Raw genomic sequence first — 19,777 nt, 5'->3', positions numbered from 1 at the left:
CTGTTGGATAGGGAGAGAAGCGAAAACATAAGAAGACCATGCAATGTAGAAGACATAAATGGATGGGTGACAAAACGGAAACAGGAGTGGAACGAACACATTAGTAGAATGGCAGAGGATAGGATAGTACGAATAGCACGAGATAAGTCACTAAGTGGACGAAGAAGTATTGGCAGACAAAGAGATGGTGCGATAACTTAAATAATTTAGGAGGCTAATATTGAAGAAGAAACAGCCTTTAAAGCCTACATACAAGAAGGAAGAAGAAGAAGAAGAATTTTTTACTAAACAAGAACATTTTTGTTTAATTTATTATTATTTTGTATTTTGACAACGACATCCGATGTGGATGTCGAAACGTTAATAAAATAATTTTTTAGTTACATTGTGGCTTTATTCCATTTAAAATAATTGATTACATTTTTATCAATAATTTTTTATTGTTTATGTTAGCGTAATATATTTTATGATGCTTCTCTTGTGTAAATATGTTTTATCTACTCTATGTCATATTACGTATAAGTTTTTAGTTTGTGAAAGCTGTCATTATAGGTAGCAGTGCGTAAAGTGTTTAAAGTGTGCGTGAAGTAACAATGTATTTTAAATGGGACTTACTTTTTCGCACTGTTTTTAACACACTTTCATATTATAATCAAATATCCTTAAATTTCGCGTTGTCATGGTAATGACATACTGAGCAATAAATTACGACAAAAGTTTTGACAGTTTTGTGGTTTGAAAGAAGTTAGAATTTTTAAATGTCAAAGTTCTAAAAATTGTAGAATAGAAATAAATTCCAGTGACGAAGAGCTACAGTTTTTTTATTTGTTCATCATAGATAAAATATTGTATGTTGCTCGCTCCGTTGTCGCTCGTGCTCTAAATATCGCGTCCGTTCGCAAAAAGCATACTTCACGAACTGTTTCATAAATAACTATGATATTATGATAATTCTGATTTACTAGCATGTTTTCAAAGATCAATCTCAAAAATGATTGTTATATATTATATGAGATTCGTAAGTAATATTGAACCATAATTTTTCTATCTTCTGTATTCTGTTAGATGTTAAACAGCTAAATCGTCAAAAAGTAAGTTCAAGCCGCTGCATTAATAATTAATTTCCTTTTTAGCATTCCATGCTGCCGGTTGGAAAAAAAAAAGTGAATTTTTTACCTCTGAAACCGTGACTCAGTATAGGAAAAATATAATTCGCATATATGAACGAAAATTTCTAGTAATTTTAAAGAAATGTAAAAGCATTTACGTCAAAGGTTAGTCCAGTTTTAGTCAATTGGCCTTAACCACATTGTAGCTTGGAAAAAACTGCTTAGAGTCATTGAAAATAATGTCTTAAAATGATTCAATATTGTGTTATGTTGGTGTTAGCTTGCGGGTATACTTCTTGGAATAATTTTATATACAAAATAGAAATTATCAAAACATTAATAAAAAATTAAACCAAAAAATTTTAAATATTAAAAATAGTAATTAATAGGTAATTAAAAAAAAACAAAAACAAAAAATAATAACTTAGTTGTAACAATGTCTATAAGTTAAGAAAATTAAAAATGGAAAACAAACATCGCGATTACAATAAACCAAAAAATTTTTAGGCGTATGAATTCAGTAATCCGCAGTTATGTTTCCAACCACACATATATAAACAATTTAATGTTATTCTATTAACTTCACAACACAATTAACTTTGTCATAATTTAGCCTGATAAAATCAAATCAAAATATAATTCCGTACAGGTTGTTACATTAATTTATTTAAACAGTTATAAATAAAGTTTGAAAAACAAATGTACAAGAAATCATTATTTGCATGATAAGTAAATAAGCACTGTAAATATTTTTTTACAGGAAAAATTGCGTTATGTTACTACTTGGAGGAAAAAATTGGTTGAAAAATATTCAATAGTTTATGAGGTATTTAATTTGTTTTTTTAAATATTGCTACTTTTCAATTACAAAAACGTGGTTGTTGCCGATAAAGTATACATTTTTTTACGGTCCAACTCTTTTGTTTTTATGTATATTTAAAACAAATGCATTGAGAAATCAAGACTTCAATAAATTAGTTCCCTTCCAAAATGGCGTTTGAAAATTGAGTTAAATTGGTTTATAACTTGTTTTTTAAGAACGTCGCGGTTCAAAATTAAGAAAAATTTTAAAATATCGTTTCTATAATCGTATTATTGATAATTTTTCACACATTTAAAGAAAAAGTTTTTCTAGGATCATTTTTTGCCGCGATAATTTTTCCAATTTTGAAAATTCATAATTTGTTTATTTGTACCAATATTAACATTTAAAACTGCTTGCGTACATCTAAGTATGTATTAACAATTTTTTCCAAAATTAAAATTGTCACAGTTGCGAGGCAGCATTGAAACAAACTAACAAAATATAAATATATTACAATTGTACCACGAATGTTTTTTTTAATAAATTTTAATGTTGAATCAGATTTTGTTAATGTCTTAACATAAAAAATTGTTTTAATACTGTTTCGCAGTCATCTTGTATGCCAATTTATATTTTTGTTACAATATTATACAAAAAAATATATACAGTGATGAGCGCGCTAATAACCGGCAAAATAACGCAAAAGGTGGAAAACATAATACATTTTGAAATAAAAAGAGATGAAACTAGTACAGGTAAAAATTATCGATATTAACGTATAAATTAACATTATGATTAGCTATTTAGTGGGAAATAAGCCACAATTAAATTGAAAAAATAATTTTATTAACGTTTCGAAGCCCAAATCGGGTTTCGTTGTCTTTGGGCTTCGAAACGTTAATAAAATTATTTTTTTCAATTTAATTGTGGCTTATTTCCCACTAAATAGTTAATCAGAAAAATGCCACAAGGAAATAGCTTCAGAACAAAATTAACATTACATTACAGTTTCCCATTTTTAGACGTCTGTGACAGGAGTATTTTATAAAATTCTTCTGTCACAGTGACAGTTGTCATAATGCTCCGATACGTCTAAAGGTGAAAACTATGTAATTTAATGTTAATTGATACGTTTATATCGATAATTTCCACCTATACTAGTTTCATCTCTTAGTTGTCTTAGTACTTCATAAGGTATTATGTTTTCCATCTTTTGCGTAATTTTGCCGGTTATTAACGCGCTCATCACTGTATATATTTTAGTACAGATAGATATGACGTGACGGTAAACTTTTCTGTATTTTCCTCTGAATATCTCATTCGCAATTTTTTGACCAAGTCGTGTAATTTGAATTTGAGTAAAACATATATATGTGGTAAATAATTTTATTATTTCATCGAATTCTTGTATTATGTGCTGTATTACCAGTTTATGAATTAGGATTTTACGTTTTACTATTTTACCTTTACCGAAACTGAGTAATGCCCACGAAATAATGTAGGTATTGCACATTTTTTTTCTAATGTAGTTTTTAATGGATTTAATATTCTATACCTACACTTTATATCAGGCGGATAGCCCGAATTCGTTCTAAAAAATGTTCCCGAGAGTTGTTTGCATAATCTTTTTCATGAGTACCCCAAGATAAGGGTCAACAGTGGACATGCGAAAAGTGGTACCAATTTACTTAAAATTATTTTAAACAAGTTGTAAAAATCCTTTTATCTACTCTATCTCATATTATGTGTAAGTTTTTAGTTTGTAAAAACTGTCATTATATAGATAGCAGTGCGTGAAGGATTTAAAGTGTGCGTGAAGATCAATGTATTTTAAATGGGATTTACTTTTTCGCACTGTTTTTTGGCACACTTTCATATAATCAAATATCCCTAACTTTCGCGTTGTCATGGTGATGACATGTGAGCAATATTTTTACAACAAAAGTTTTGACAGTTTTGTGGTTCGAAAGAAGTTAGAATTTTTAAATGTCAAAGTTCTAAAAATTGTAGGATAGAAATGAATTCCAGTGACGAAGAGTTACAGTTTTTTTATTTGTTTATCGTAGATAACATATTTTATGAAACTGTGCGTGAAGTACTTTTTGCGAACTTACGCGATGTATAGCACTCGCTCCGCTGTCGCTCGTGCTCTAAACATCGCGTGCGTTCGCAAAAAGCATACTTCACGAACTGTTTCATAAATAACTATTTTTTTTTCGATCAGGACAATTTTTTTCGATTTTTTTTAAAATATTGGAGAAAAAAGATTTCTTGTAATTTTTCTCTTTATCGTTTTCGAGTTATAAACATGTGAAACGAAAAAAAAAACGATAGATGACGATTTTCAAGGTTAAAAAACTCAAGAAGGTATAAAATACTATTGAATTGAATTCTTCTTATAACTAGGTATGAAATGTTGACGCAACTAAAATCGTATTTGGCGTTATTCGAAAATCGAGACGTCTGCAGTAAACTTGCGGTATACCGTAATATACATGCCTACAAATTAATACACTTATGTATTTTAACTGTCTTAGTACCGAAATTTTATTAAAACTATTAATAGGCTAAATTCAAATCATGTTCTAACACCTGCAAGAATGCACAAAATGAATCTATCACACTCCAAACTGTACTTGTGGTAAATATGGGGATTTAACACATATCTTATTAGAATGTGAAAACCAACAGGGAAATATTGCATATTTTTATGAAGACTTACGAAAACTAAATGTCTGTTTCCCATTTCCCTTAAATGAACTAATTTTCTCTGGAAACGTAGAAATATTTAATTGTATTTATCGGTTAATTAAAAAATGTAAATATAAACTTTAAACAATATAATGTACTAACCATAGAATTAAGATGAAACTTGTAAGCAATCTGCAAACACATCGATAATGTAATAAATATTATGATACGAAAAAAAAGAAACAAAAAAAAAGAAACAAAAAAAAGAAACAAAAAAAAGAAACAAACGAAAATAAATAAAAAAAAAATTAACAAAAAAGAAAAAAAAAACAAAATAAAAATTTAAAATTTATATACCATATCAAAAAAAAATAATATAATGAAAATAAAAAAAGAGACTAAAAATAAAAAATGAAAAAGAAAAAAAACAGTAACAGTCAAAACAAGTCAAACTTTTTAATTTAATTTACTACTAACTCGAACTCTGATTGTAGATCTGTGAATACAAATTCCAAAATAATCTGGTCAATTGGCTACGCCAAGGCCGTAAAAAAAACTGTCTTAGTAAACTAAGTACATATCCTGAATTTTCTATTGTTTGGCTGGTTTCAGGGTGATTTCAAGTATAGATCCCGAATTTTAAATTTACTGAGTTTGGGGTGGTTTTAACCCTATAGGGGTTGATTCGTTCAGTTTCTCGGAAAAGTATAGTACCACACATTGTTTTAAGGTGTAACTAGATATAGATTCAGAATTTTCGATTATTGACTGGGTTCGGGATGGATTAATCCTATAGGTGTTGATTAAATAATTAAAATTAAATAAAAATAAATGAAATTAAACAAAATTAAATAAAATTAGTGATAGGTACATTAAATTAGATACAATTAAAGAAAAATATATAAAATCAAATAAAATTCAATAAATTTAATAAAATTACAGAAAGTTAAATAAAATTAACAAAACTAAATAAAATTTGATAAAATTAAACAAAAGTATATAAAATAAAATTGAAGAAAATTTAAATAAAATTCAGTAAAATTAAATAAAATGAAGTAAAATTAATCACATTAAATAGCATTAGATAAAATTAAATAAAAATATATAAAATTAAATTAAATAAATAAAATAAATCGAATTGAATGAAATCGAATAAGTATTATCGAATGTGTAAGGAGTATTCACTTCTGTCGGCACTCGGTAAATTTCGGGAAAAATGCAAGATATCTTTGTTGTTCAGAAGGATTTAAAGAACAAAAAAATTGTCGATATTGATTTTTACAATTTGTTTAAAAAAATTGTTTAAATAAATTAATACTACTTTTCGCAAGTGCGACCTCTTGAAACTTATTCTGGGGTATGTCATGACATGAAAGTGATTATGCAAAAAAGTCTCATGGAAATGTTTTTCCGAACGAATAGAGGGTTTCGCCTTGTCTACTTGGTCTATAATCAAACTATTGTTCTATCTTTAAATCAAGTTTATGTAAAGAAACAAATTATTGTTATATTATTAAATATTGCTTCGTTTATTGGTTACAATATCTTGGTAAGTAATTTTTCGAAGCCAGTGGTAGTTTTCCTCGCTTGGGAATCATGATTACTTCAGTAAAATTTTCATATCCTAGGGAGATCTTGTTTAGAAAAACTTAATTATATTAATTTTTGTTCGGCGATGACAAACTGATTAACAGAAGTAATCAGAACCGTTTTTCTGTTGCATCACACGAATCTCAAATTGCACGGGACCACGAACTTTATGATTAATATCCAATCCTAATGGAATTTCAGGAATTCCTAGATGGCAGCAAGTGTTTCGTTATTTTTCGAGAATTTGAATCGATAAACAATGAAATAGGGTCAGGTCAACGGTACGCTCGTTCAAATGTGACCTCTAAAGTAATCGATGGCTTCTCGTAGAACTGACCTTGACAATGGAATGAGTAAAAGTGTTCTTATACAGAACGGATTTCAAATGAGTAACGATGTTTGAACATGATCGATTGTTATTTTCTTAATTTATGTAATTAGAAAATTTGTAAAATATAATTAACAATTTTATAACATTTCTTTTTTGTTTATGCCATTTCTCCTCTGATTCTTCTAGCCAGCAGAATATCCATCCGTCCAATGACACTACAGCCCAAATCGAGCCTTGGCCTCCTTCAACAAGCTTCTCCAATCATTTCGATTTACCGCTGTTCTTTTCCATGAACGCGTTCCCAGGAAGTTCCTGGCATCCTCATCGACTTCGTCTTCCCATCTCTTTTTAGGTCTTCCAACAGGTCTTTTTCCCTGCATTCTTGCATTTATCAATTTTCTGGGGATTCTATTCTCATGCATGCGGACCACGTGCCCTGCCCACCATAATCTCTGCAGTTTAGCGTATTGTGCTAGAGTTGGTTCGCTATATTGCTCGCATATGTCTCTATTATACCTAACTCGTCAGTTGTTATTTTCACTTATTGGTCCCAGTATCCTACGTAATATTTTTCTTTCAAACTCATCTAATGCATTGGCAGATTTCTGTGTCACCACCCATGTTTCACAGCCATAACTTACTATGGGCCTGATTATTGTTTTATAGACCCAGAGTTTTGTTTTCCTGTGTACGTCTCGCGATTTGAATATGTGGCCCATCGCGAAATAGGCTTTATTTGCCAGCACAAGCCTTCTATTTATTTCCGGTTCTTCTTCGTTGCTTGCGACCAGATCCATTCCTAGGTACGTGAATCTATTCACATGTTCTATATCGTCAATAAAATGTTGTTGCGCCGGTCTATTTGATCTGGTTTGTATGAGTAGTTTTGTTTTATTTGTATTTATTGCTAGCCCTACTGCTTCTGCACTCTGTTTCAACTCAACGTAGGTTTGTTCCGCTGCATTCATTGTTCTGCTCATTATGCTTATATCATCGTGTATGCGTATGCATGCGTATGCTGTTAATTGGGTAGATTTGTTTGTAAGTATGTTATTTCTGCTCACCGTCAACCGTCTAATTACATATTCAAGAACAAGATTAAAAAGCGTTGGAACCAGTCCGTCGCCTTGTATCAGTCCTTGCGTTATCGTAAACGCATCAGTGATCTGTCCTTGAATACATACTGTGCTTCTGTTTCTGTCATTGTCATTTGCACTAGTCTTATTAATCTTGATGGTATGCCAAATTCTTCCAATATATTAGGTAGAATTGTTCTATCTATTGAATCATAAGTTTGTTTAAAATCTACAAAGAGATTGTAAACGTCCATGTCATATTCCCATGCTTTGGCTGGTATTTGTTTAACTGTAAATAGTTAATCACTATTTTGCCTAAACCCTGCTTGATATTCCCCGATGATTTTTTCCGTGAGAGGTTGAAGTCTTTGATTAAGGATGTTTGTCAATATTTTGTATCCCAAACAAACTAAAGAGATGCCTCTATAATTCTGACACAACAGTTTGTCTCCTTTTTTATGAGTAGGGCAGATTATACTTTTCTTCCATTGTTGGGAGATTTCTTCTTCTATCCATATCTCTCGTATTAGCTGGTACATCTGTTGTGTCAAATTCCTTCCACCTTGCTTGAGTAGTTCTTAGTCAGCTGAATATCGTTAGGCATAATAGTGACTCTCTTAGCGTGAAGAGCGAATAAATTGGTATCTTCAAAGAAACCTACCATATACACTTCTTATAAAGCCATCACTGCCAAACACTGAAAACGTAAATCTGTTTTAAAATCTTGTGCGATTGTGCGATTTCACGGACAAGACGCTGGAAAGTCAGTTTTCTGATAAGAAGTAGCTCAGTACTTTTTTTCTGGTACCATCTAATTTCACGAAGAACTACGGTACATGGTCGGTAACGAAGAGGTTTTTAACTCCTCCAGTAGCAGATGCACTCTTACGAGGGGTTTTGGTTGCTAACTGTTTACGTGGTGCTTTACCACCAGTGAATTTTGTTTACCACCAGTTGTATGCGTCTGTTATTGGTCTTGTGTAAAAGAGTATGCGTTAGAGCACACAACTGAATATGAAGAAGACAGTAAAGATGAAGTCGACGATGATAAAACAAGAGCAGCGTCAGACGAAGAGAATTTGACGGCGACTGGCAAATATGTAACTGTACGGCAAAATATTGTTTTCCATGCAACACAAGCTGTCCGGCAGAATATGTTACCCCAATTAATTTAAGAGAAACCAACAGAAAAGGTCAATAAATAACAGAATACTACAATACTGAACAGATAGCAAAATTTCAGAACGCACCCAATAGGTTACTGGAATAAAAAGTCAAAAGGCACTCGTCAAAAGTTAGGGTAAAAGTCAAAAATTCTGCTGATAGTAGATTTTTTCGTGAAAAGATTAACTGATTCCGCTAATTTTTTTTTATTATTTTAGACTTTTTTTAGTATTTACACAGTTATGCAAAGGTTTACTCAAACTTTTTTTGTACTTATACCGGGTGGAAGAAAAAAAATGTTTTTCTTATGTTAAGTTTGAGACGCCCTGTAGGGAGGACGAGGTAAAAATGGGAGTATATATCGAAATCGTATTATAGTCTTATGTTTTGTGAACATTTTGTTTTTTGAATGTCCCTGATATCTTTAGAAATAAAAAAATAGACGGTTTTGTAATTTAACATGTGTTTCAACCGAAACAAAAGTTTGAGACACCTTGTAGGGAGAAAAAGGTACAAATGTGAGTATACCTCGATATTTTGTTGTAGTCTCATATTTTGTGAATATTTTGTTTTTTTTAATTTCACTGATATCTTTAATAACAAAGAAACTAGACGATATTACTCTTTAATATGTGTTTTAACTGACGACATGCGTCACATCACACATGTGAAACATAGAAAAACATATTAAAGAGTAATACCGTCTAGTTTCTTTGTTATAAAGATATCAGAAAAATAAAAAAAATAAAGTATTAAAAAAATATGAGACTACAACATAATATCGGGGTATACTCACCTTTGTGCCTTTTTCTCCCTACAAGGTGTCTCAAACTTTGTGTTTCGGTTAAAACACATGTTAAATTACAAAACCGTCTATTTTTTTTGTTTCTAAAGATATCAGGGACATTCAAACAACAGCATGTTCACAAAACATACTGTCGTATGTTTTAAACCAGTCGTATATTATACAAAATTAAATTATCTTTATTTTCTTTCCCTACGACTTTGTTCCAAAATGAATCCTTTTAAAGTTATATGCAAGGAAAGAAGAAAAATATCGATATTTTTCGAAATTTTTAAATATTTAAATTTTTTTATTAATCTTCCTGGCATATTTTGAGAAAGAGCATAAATCAATTATAATTATTGAAGTTGTCACCAACTTTATCTGCAAAAATCCGAATGCCACCTCTCACATCCACCTCAAAACAGATCCGTCCTGGTCTATCTATCAGCAAAAAAATTATGAATTTTATGCCTTACTTTTGGGACACACTATATCATATGCCTATTCAGAAAAATTAATATTACATCGTACGCAAAACGTAACAATGAAGTAATAGTACAGACATAAAATTATAAAAACAACCGGTTTTCAGATAGATTAAATCGTATCAATTTAAAGATAATAAATCAACAAATATTAACAGTAAACACATATTAAAATAGTAGAATTTAAAATCAATTAGAAGTTGAGGTGTGAGTTCCAAATTTGAGTAATAAATTTTAGACTGAAATCCCAACAAAGGAGTGTATTGACGTGCATGAAAAATATCAAGTGCTCTTCTTGGAGGCAGTTAATATTAATAAACTCTTGAACGGTGCAAATATGACGTAAATGACTGAATATCGGGAAATTTTGTTGGGGGTTAACTGTTTTTTCTATTTTCATGGAAGCCGTCTATCTAAACTGGTCTTACTGCTGTCAATAATTGGCTTATTGTGAACCTTCCATTCCTTCATACAGGGTTCCAGGATTCTGGAACCCTATACCAGCTCATACAAGTCTAATGGATGGGTACCTATCATATATTTTTGGACTGACTTAGTTGTGTCCAAAAAGTACTTGCCACCTGCGATTTTATACCTCTCAGTCATGCAAGATATGCTTCACTCTTTCAGGGGTCTACCGGATTGTCTCACATATAGTCAGTTTATGACTTTATATGCCACTTTAAGGAATTTTGGAATACCATCACGCATGTTAGAATTATTTATCAAGGGACAGACAGTAATACACACCAATAGACCAGTTTATGGTAGTAGCGAGTATAAAATAAAAAGTTCCAAAGGAACCTAAGCAGAAATTAAATGCAACCCAGCGTTCTAATGTAAAAAAGCTAAGAGATAAAAAGATCAAACCCAATTAGAACGGGAAATAACAAAACGATTAGAAGGCACAATTTCAAAGGATGATACTGACCAAGAATAGACACAAATATAAAAAATAATATCGGAATCGGAAGCGACAGAGAAGACAGTAGGAAAAATAAAGAAAGCAAATCGTAAAGATTGGTTAGAAGCATAATGTAATAGGTAATTAAAAGCTAGAAGAAAAGCTAAAACAGTAGAACTAAATATACTGAATCAACAAGAGAAACGAGGGAGAATTATAAAGCAGCAAAAAAAACAGACCTACAGAAAAAAGAAACTAGAATGCTGGATAATCAAGTTACAACATATGGAAAATCATACGATAAGCAAAGAGATTAAGCATTTTTACCAAGATGTTAAAGTCAATAAAGCTAAATTCTAAATTAGTAAAGAAGGTACACTAAGAGATGACGTACCAAAAAAAAACTAGAGAGGTGTGGAGAGTACTTTGAGGAACTAAAAATTCCATTGAAATCAATCTTAAACCGGACTGGAGTACCGGAGCAAAACAACAATGATGCCGAAATAAACCAACTATTAGATCAGGAAATAGAGGAAATAATTAAGCAGCTGAAGAATAACAATAGTTCCGGAGAAAACGGCGTCACAGCAAAAATGTTCAGAAAAGCTAATATTAAGTACTATCATAAATAAACAAGGTAATAATACAAATTGTTATACCTAACATATACCCACTGTTATAATCTGTTATAATATACCTACCAAACTAATTAAGTTAGTAGAAATGGTCTTAAAAGAAACATTAAATAAAGTGATCCTGGAAGGAAGTTTGTCAGACTATTTTACGGTAAGGAAGGGATGAAGACTAGGAGACCCAGTGTCTATAACTCAGTTTAAAGTTTTATCCTATAAGTTATCCTACAATAGGGTGACCAAATCATAAACTTGAAAAAACGGGACACATCCAAGGAGCAGTGGCGCACCTAGAATTTTTCTCTGGGGGAAGAGGGTTGGTTGGGCGTCGAATTTTTTTTGTATTGTTTGTGAAAGACATGTTATATTTTCCTACGATTTTTTGTATATTTTTCATATGCCCTGTGGGGTTTAACCCCCAAAACCCCTCTGGGTGCGCCACTGCCAAGGAGGGTTTGGAGCGATACCCACACAGGTAGGGAAAATTAAAACATGGTCTTTTAGTTAATTTGGGACCTATAAATCTTTTTCAATTTTCTTTTGAATGTGTAATTTACGTACGATCAAGACTGCGAAACAGAAAACTATAAAACTCCGCCAGAATGGCATGGATCAACAACCCGTCAGAACAAAACAGGGAAGAATACAAAATATCGAGAAACAAAGCCAACTCAACAAATAAAAAGAAGAAAAATGACAGGTTTCGCTAGAGGATATTGAAAAAGACAGAGAAAACTATCAAATACAACAATAATTTTACAAAAAAGTCAGACCAGCAAAAATAAGGCCAACATTAAAACAATAGGACAAAAAAGCAAATAAAGAAAAACCTTGTTTGAGGACAGACAGATCAGCTAAATATGGGAAGAATATTACGAAAAAATTGTATTCACTGTGAAGGAAATACACTGCGATGAAGAAGTAAGGCCGTACAAGAAAACGACGAAGGAAAAATTTTCACAGACGATGAAATAGCTGTGGAATAAAATACGGAGGAAGAGAATTACGTAAAGGAATAAACTAGCTAATACAAAATACAAACAAAACAGACTACCAGCCGATTGGAACGCAGGTATTATAGTAGGTACCTACCTATATATAAAAAAGGAGATCTAGAGGAGTGCGAGAATTACAGAGCAATAAGTTTATTAAACAACACATACTATAACATTCTAGAAAATATACTAAACATAAGACTTAAATTATGCACTGAACGAATATTAGGAAAATACCAGAACAGGTTCAGACCGGAGGAGGTCGACGATTAATTCCATACATACAGTGGACCAAATAATTCAAAAATCGAGAGAATACAACAGAGAAATGCACCTAATATTCATGGATTTCAAAAGCGCTTTTGATACAACCAATCGGACAAAAATGATGGAGCAGCTAGAGAATGTTGGAATCCCAGAAAAATTAAGATATATGCTAACAGTGAGCTAGTCCAGAAAGCCACTGCGCATCCGCTAGGAAAAATATTCTAATTCGGATTTTTTGCACAATCTTACTCAAAAAGGACTCCTTTTAACAAATTTGCATGTTGCCAGGACCAAAAGGTGGTCAAAAATTTTTTAAACGTTTTCTTTTTTGTTTTTTCCTAAAATTATTTTTTTGCATGGAAAAAAGTTTTTTTAGGTTTTTTGGGTCATTCCAAACAGAAAAGGTCTTTAGTGACTACTCTAAAAATGATAGTTTTTGACATATAAGCGATTAAAAATTTAAAAATTGCGAAATCGGCCATTTTTAACCCTCAAAAACTATGTGAAAAACTGAAAATATGAATGTTGCCAAGGTAGGTAGATATTCTTTAAAAGTCGATTGATGAAATCCCGAAGAGTTTTTTGCAATACAGTATTCAAAACTCCTTTGTTTTTTAATTGCTAATCAAGCGTGCGCGACACTATTTTCCACCGACAGTATGGTGCAAATGAAAGGAATAAATTCGTTATTTCGTAAACCGGCAACTTTAAGGAAAAATCCCGAAATAGGTCGATTTTTATTTTTAAGTTATGATATTGTGGCATATATGGTATACTAGTGACGTCATTCGTCTGGACGTGATGACGTAATCGATGATTTTTTTAAATGAGAATAGGGGTCGTGTGGTAGCTCATTTGAAAGGTTCTTCAATTCTCTATTCAGTAATGTAAACATTTACATAATTATCTATACAGGGTGTCCTTCTACTTCTATTTTTGTCAAATAATTTAATTTAATAAAAATTTTTTGGACACCCTGTATAAATAATTATGTAAATGTTTATATTACTGAATAGAGAATTGCAGAACCTTTCAAATGAGCTAGCACACGACCCCTATTCTCATTTAAAAAAATCATCGATTACGTCATCACGTCCAGATGGATGACGTCACTAGTATACCATATATGCCACAATATCATAACTTAAAAATAAAAATCGACCTGTTTCGGGATTTTTCCTTTAAGTCGCCGGTTTACGAAATAACGAATTTATTCCTTTCATTTGCACCATACTGTCGGTGGAAAATAGTGTCGCGCACGCTTGATTATCAATTAAAAAACAAAGGAGTTTTGAATATTGTAGTGCAAAAAACTCTTCGGGATTTCATCAATCGATGTTTAGAGAATATCTACCTACCTTGGCAACATTCAAATTTTCAGTTTTTCACATAGTTTTTGAGGGTTAAAAATGGCCGATTTCGCAATTTTTCAATTTTTAATCGCTTATATGTCAAAAACTATCATTTTTAGAGAAAAGTCACTCAAGACCTTTTCTGTTTGGAATGATCCAAAAAACCTAAAAAAAAACTTTTTTCCATGCAAAAAAAATAATTTTAGGAAAAAAACAAAAAAAAAACGTTAAAAAAATTTTTGACCACCTTTTGGTCCTGGCAACATGCAAATTTGTTAAAAGGGGTCCTTTTTAAGTAAGAATGTGCAAAAAAACCGAATCAGAATATTTTTCCTAGCGGATGCGCAGTGGCTTTCTGGACTAAGCCTAAAGAACACCAGAGCAAGGATCAGTTACAACGGAACAACTTCTAAGGAGATTAATGTACACAAAGGCGTGAAACAAGGTGACTCTATCTCTCCGACAGTATTTAAACTAATATTGACAATATCAGATATTGGCATAATCTGTAATCATGAGGATGACAAACTTGCAAACAAAAACATTATTACAGATCAACTTCAAATAGTAACATATGCAGATGATTCAGTCATCACAGCGAAGACGAAGATAAAACTTGCAGTTGGAAAATTAAATAAGGAAGCGAAGAGAATAAATAATAGGACTAGAGATAAACCAGCTCACAGCAAAATACATGGCGATAGGGAAAGATGACCCAACTCAGAAATATCTAATAACACAGAACCATAAATTTGAAACTGTATCCATCTTTACCTACTTAGGAGTAAAAATAGGGAAAACCGGAAAATAACAGACAGAGGAAAGAATTCTGAAGGACAGAAAACATCTACACGGTAGAAATCTGCTGAGAAGCAAGACTCTAAGTATAATATGAACCTATATAAGACCTTAATAAGACTTGGTGTTACATATGGGATGGAAACAACGACGATTAACAAGAAAGAGCAAGATAGCCTTCTGAAATTTGAAAGAAAAATAATGAGAACAATACTGGGCCACAATGTAACAAAAGAGGGAGAAATAAGAATGAAAACAAATACAGAAAGTGAAGAAAAATTAAAGAGGGAAAATATATTCAGATACAAAAACTCAACCCAACGCAAATACGGGACATTTAGGCTTCCCGAGATACTTTTTCGGGACTCCGGGACAACTCGTTAAAAAACGGGACAATCTCGTTTTTACGGTACGTTTGGTCACCCTATCCTACAACAAAGTGGTGTAATGACGGACGGTATAGTACTACAAGGGACAAATGATTTTGCAGACAGATCAAAATCAAAACTAATAAGAATATTAAAAAAAAAGAAACATTACTGAAAAAGCTTTGAAATTATTGAAAATACTTAACTTTGGATGAAACCCAGAGCCTATTTTACTTCAAATCAGGCCCGAGGCACTACACAATTTTCGGGCCCCTCAATATAATTTAATAACTTTTTTAAATGTTTTTAAATATTAACTTACATAACTAATGGTAGGGCATCCCAAGCGGGGATTTTTGCAGTTACTCGAGAGCGTCAGAGAATCATATAGGGAGTAAACTTGTGCCCTGTAAATGTACCCCTACCATATATGGGCTCTTAATACAGGGGTGTACGTTGGGGAGTCCGTAAAAAATCTATTCTTAAAAAAATTCAAAACGTCAGAACATACATCAAGAACAGTGTATATTTAAAAAATCTGACGATTTGAGCGGGGCGTAACGAACTAGACAGGTCACAAAGTTTCACAAAAATTAATATCTTTTCGCAAATATTTCGCGAAATTAACATCAAATCGAAAAACTGAAAAATATTCAATATTTTTCAAAAATCTATCGAATGACAATAAACATGACCCCCACGGAGGTGGGGTAGGGGGTTACTTTAACATCTTAAATAGGAACCTCCATTTTTTTATTACAGATTTGGATTCATTACGTAAAAATAAATAATTATAGAAAACTTAACTTAACTTTTTTTGGTTTTAGGACCTAATTTCACAACCTAATAAGTCACCATGACGCTTTAGTAACTGCAAATTTAGCATCAAATTCTCCTTTACTATAAAATATATACAGAAATTACCTAAAACTTAAATATAATTATTATAAAACAAATAGTACCTCTACAGAAACGAACAAAAAATAAGTAGGTACTATACCTAAATATTTAGTAGGAAAAACAAAATAGATTAATAGTATATGAAAAAAGGGTCAATACTGACAATCTTTATTGGTGTTAAATAAGGCGACCGCTTACAATATATGCCTCGAAACCGGTCGCCTTATTTAACACTAACACCTATAAACATTGTGAGTATTGAAACTGTTTTCATAAACTATGCATCATGGACTCACACCTGCAACCATTTCATCACTTGAAAATAGATTAGATTAAAAAAATTCTTCTTCTTAATATCTTAATAAGATATTATATGTGCTGCAAAGTTCTTTAAAAGGTGCCATTTCTTCCACTAAATACATCATCAACATCGATATCGATCTCGTAATAATCGGTAATAGTTTTCAAGTCTACTATTTCAATATTGTCTGAGAACAATGTATGTTAAAAATATCGTTTACAGAATTATAAGTATCTTTTCGTATATAATAGAAATAGATACTTGCGCAATTAAAGTATCACAAATAGATAAAAAACTAAACTTGTTTAGCAACCAAAAAACTTGTTTTTTTCCGTCCCCGGGAAAGCTTATATTTACCTAAGTATATAAAGGGTTTATCGTCGATAATTTTTCAGCTTCATTTTCAATTTCTGAATATAACTCTTATTGTTATCATTGATCATTTCCTGTTCGTAAAATGAAAGAATTTTGAAAATTTATTTTGTTATTGCAATAAAAATTTTTGGTATATTTCCGGGCCCCGTTAAAATGCGGGCCAGAGGCAGGTGCCTCGTGGGCCTAGTAGTAAAATAGGCCCTGATGAAACCCCTAAGTTCTAGGTTAAATTTAGTAAAAGTTATTAACAAAAATCGATTTTCATTTATTTTGCAATTTGCGAAGCAACAAATTGACTTTTTAACATTCAAAAATCGGTATTTTGAAGCTTTTTTAATGTTCTAAAAAATCAAATTTTGTAATTTTATGTCAACTATTTATCTGGGGAGCAAAAAATCGAAAAAATCGCGTTTTTTGCACTAAATTGTTATTAAATTATTATTAAAAAACGGACGCGAATTCTAGGCAGGAAACAGGTAGGTTTTCTTCCTATAGGTCTACAATAACTAAAAAAGTAGTCAGCTACCTGGATCTTTGAGTGTCCTGAGAAAATCCTTATTTCTCTTGACTATATTGACACACCAAGACACGTTGAATGTTACAAGGAGCACTCCCAAATCATGATTTACAATGTATGTATATCCTATACTTTTTATTTATTATTTCTAGTGCATCTTTATTTCGATTTCAGTATAGTTCAGTTCCTAAATTCTCGAAACTCGATAAGGTAATAGAAGAAAAAATATAAAAATAAACAAGAAAAAATATAAACAAAAATATTACATACTTTTAGACTACCTACTATAAATAATTTAAACTAACATTATCTAAAATGAACATAATTTCATAAAAAATCACTTAATATTCAAGGATTGGTATGATGTTAGTGACAATTGACACGTACAATAAGTCAATGACTAACTCTTGCCCAATACCAAATCAACACAAAGAAATTTTCTTAATCCTCTTATCTCTCCAGTACCTACCCTTTAGATTTATTTGACTTTACTGTAAAAGTAAAATATTATTTAAGCTTAAGCATATTCCCATAAAGTAATATACCGCACTTCAAACCACAGTATAAAGAGGTTCCATTCAAACGATGTTTCATAGACAATAGGTGTTTATCGTTGCTATTAGTTTTAAAGAGGGAAGGATTTTCGATAGTCAAAAGATTTAGAATCCTTTATTAAAGCCGAATGGCTATTGAGATAAGAAAGTCGTAAAGGCAGGTACAATTTTAAGTAGTATTAACTTCATCGTAGATCTGTGTCCAGATAATGATGGATTATGTTTGCTTGAAAAATACATAAATCAAAACTTTTGTATAGAAACAAAATATCAGCAAGCATTGTTATTCTGTATTATCATTTTGAGTTAGGTTCTCATAAAACAAAGACTATGGTTCACAAGAACAACTCGTAATAAATATTTAAGGTGGGACAAATATATTGAAGAGAGAATTAGTAAAACATAACAACTATTCCTAACAATAAACAAGAAAGAAATTACACGGAAAACCAAATTAACTGTGTTTAAAACCATATGCAGACCAGTACTTAAATAAAACTGCGAATCTTGTTTATTAACAAGAAAACTAAAGAGTAATGCTGGCCACTCACTTACAGATATCCAAGAGGCCGAGCGACTGACAGGCGCTTAATTGAAGCCAAAATCACCACATACACGTTTTGTAAAGGCGTTGGCACGCTCGATCACAAAACTGCATGTGTGTGGCGTCTCAACTGCAGTTCATTAACTTAACTACTCAAATAACGGCCTTCAGTCCTGGCCTGCATGCCATGGTCTCTTCGATATCCGTAAGTGAGTGGCCAGCATAAGATACAAGCCCTAGAGATGAAATAAACTGCTCGTCAAAAGTTAGGGATATAGAAAGTTCTGCTGAATTTTTATAGTAGATTTTTTTGTGAACAGATTAACGGATTCCACTGATTTTTTTTTTATTATTTTAGACTTTTCTTTAGTATTTACACAGTTATGCAAAGGTTTACTCGGGTGCAAGAAAAGAAATTGAAACAGACTGTATGACTTGTACACACTTCTAAAAAAGGTCAAACCGGCAAACAGGTGTATGTTCTCAAAGAAATTGAAAGTGTGTAAAAAAACTTTTAATAATCAGCTAAGTACTTTCAGCACATAACGTGCCATCATCAGAGCTTCCTAAAAGGACATTTAAGATAAGAGATTTTTTATAAACAAAAGATTGAAAAAACTTACGTCCTCTTATAAATCCTTCATAGAAGAGTAATTGTTAAAACTCACATGATAAATCATGGATACTGGGCAAAAGCCACAGATATTGGGTATAAAACCCTTAAAATTAAAAGTTATCACATCTAAATTCTTTTTTTATTTTAAAATTACAACATGGCTGCGTCAAACCGTTGTGAGTTCACGTGAACAGCTGAGCGCTGTCATTCATTCAAATGATAAAGAAGGAACCACTAATTTATGCGCCCTCTATATTGGTATGTAAATAAAAATTAATTAAATTGAAAATGGCTAAAAGGCCATGTGTTGGTTAAATTAATTCTAAGTGAAGATACTAAATTTTTTTTAAAGTTAAATTTTCAAAATTACAAATATTAATATTGAAGTGAAATGTTAACGTGTACGTAAGTTATCAAAAATTCTTTTAAAAAACAAACCGTTATGGTTTGACCAAGTGTAGAAAAGAAGTTAGATGAAAACAAACCAAGGAGAAGTCTCATTTGTCAAGTTCAGAGTTCAAAAGCTGTTATTTTATAAAATTAACAAATTTACCAAAAGATTAAGTCAAATCTCAAATATTCTACTTATATGTAATCAATGAAAGAAAACTCAAGA

General features: G+C 31.4%; 1 pseudogene; it reads right to left on the bottom strand.

Annotated features, from left to right (window-relative positions):
- Positions 1–6,683: 6,683 nt before the first annotated feature.
- LOC114335656 (histone H3-like) overlaps positions 6,684–19,777 on the bottom strand; it is an 88,551-nt pseudogene continuing 75,457 nt past the window's right edge.

Source organism: Diabrotica virgifera, chromosome 7, assembly GCF_917563875.1.
Source record: "Diabrotica virgifera virgifera chromosome 7, PGI_DIABVI_V3a".
Taxonomy (NCBI): domain Eukaryota; kingdom Metazoa; phylum Arthropoda; class Insecta; order Coleoptera; family Chrysomelidae; genus Diabrotica; species Diabrotica virgifera.
This window is presented reverse-complemented; position numbering and strand designations above follow the sequence as displayed.